We start from the raw sequence: 1,623 nt of genomic DNA on the forward strand, positions 1-1,623 counted from the left end.
AACAGCCCCTCTTCTCTCCCCCTGGCAGAGAGCTTGTCATGCTGAACTGTGAGTGTCCACTGAGTTGTCTACCTCCCCAACTTGACCTGGAAACTTCTTTCAGACTGTCTGGGTCTTGTATCCCCTGCCCCTGCAGAAGGCCTAGCACTTGGTTGATGCTTGATAAATGTTCTGGTGAATGGAGGAAAGACTGACTAGAAAGCAGAAAGAACAAGGTTTGGGAGCCACCCAGGTCCAAGTTCAAATCCTGCCTCTGCCACTTTCCAGCTGTGTTCTCTTTGGGGAAGTCACATCATCTCTCTAACCTCATTTTCTCACTTGTAAAATGAAATTAATTGAGTATCTGTTCATAATGAAACTGAGCTTTTTCCCTGCCTTGAACCCTCATTTTATTCTGACACAGATCAGAGGTGCCCCCCCAACATGCTGCGCAGCGAGCAGGACCCTCGTACCTTCCCTCAGCCATGGGCCCACTGGCAGGGGTGCAGGGGTGCTAGGCAGCCCAGTGGGCACGGGCTCTCAGTAGCCAGAGCCAGGGACCTGGGCCAGGCCTGTCACAGCTCCTTCTTGCAGGAACAGAACCCCAGCTGCTCCTCTGGGAAGGACATCTACTCACTCAGGGAGTCGATGCTCTCCAGCTGCTGGAAGGAGTGAGCCAGGAGGCTGTCGGGGTCAGGCAGCCTGTACTCCAGGGCCCTCGAGGCCCGGCTGTGCAGTGGGGCCAGCACCAGCTGCAGCTTCTGCTCCAGCACATCCAGTCTTGACTGAAGCCTCCGCACTCTCCATCCCTGTCGTGGGGTCCGGGGCTACCATGGGAGGCCTTCACTTGGGCAGGCAGAGCACACCATCCGCAGATGGGCTGTGCCCTTCCCGACACTGGCACCAGTACCTACCCGGGGTGTTGACACAGTGCGGGGGACAGGTGCCCCCTCCAGCACTGCATTTGTCCACGTTTGTCTGGCAGGTGTCGCCCTGCCATCCTGCAGGGTGGTGACAGCGGCCTGGCTGTACATCGCTCTGTCCATTCTGGCATGGTGGCTGACATATTGTTGCTCCACAGGCCCTGGGGAGCCTGCTGGTCCTCTTCCAGCCAGGGCAGCAGGCGGAGCAAAGCCCGGTGGAGGCCGGCCCAGGGCTGCGGCAGTAGGCAGTCCTGTAGATGGTGCGGTACGTGCTGCAGGCTTGGTGCCGTCACAGATGGTGAGGGAGGGTTGGGACATCTGCTGCACGGAAGACTCAGCTCGGGGCCCCTGGGAGCCCCGATTGGGCACACCCTGCGGCCAGGCCAGGAGACGTGCTCAGTGCCATCCACTGCCAGTGCCGGAACCACACCAGAAGTGGTTCCCGGGACTCACACACGGCCCGTGTCTGCGGGTGAGGATGGCCTTGTCCTCAGCACGGCCACCCGAGCTGGGAGCACACTGAGACAGGGTTTTTAATGAAATGAGATCAAGCATTGGCACATAGTAGGTGTTCCAGCAATGACGAACGAATGAAGACACAGTCGTCTTAGCAACTGGCAGGGCCTCCTGAGAATTTCGCGTCTGAGTTGATACAGGGCTGGTACTTCCAGATCCTGGTTTCCTTCCCTGCTCCTTCCTCTGTCCCCACCACCATCATCAT

General features: G+C 58.4%; 1 pseudogene; it reads right to left on the bottom strand.

Annotated features, from left to right (window-relative positions):
* Nucleotides 1-554: 554 nt before the first annotated feature.
* LOC116638788 lies at nucleotides 555-1,623 on the bottom strand (annotated as a pseudogene).

The sequence above is a fragment of the Phoca vitulina genome, unplaced genomic scaffold (assembly GCF_004348235.1).
Source record: "Phoca vitulina isolate PV1807 unplaced genomic scaffold, GSC_HSeal_1.0 scaffold2, whole genome shotgun sequence".
In the NCBI taxonomy this organism is placed as follows: Eukaryota; Metazoa; Chordata; class Mammalia; order Carnivora; family Phocidae; genus Phoca; species Phoca vitulina.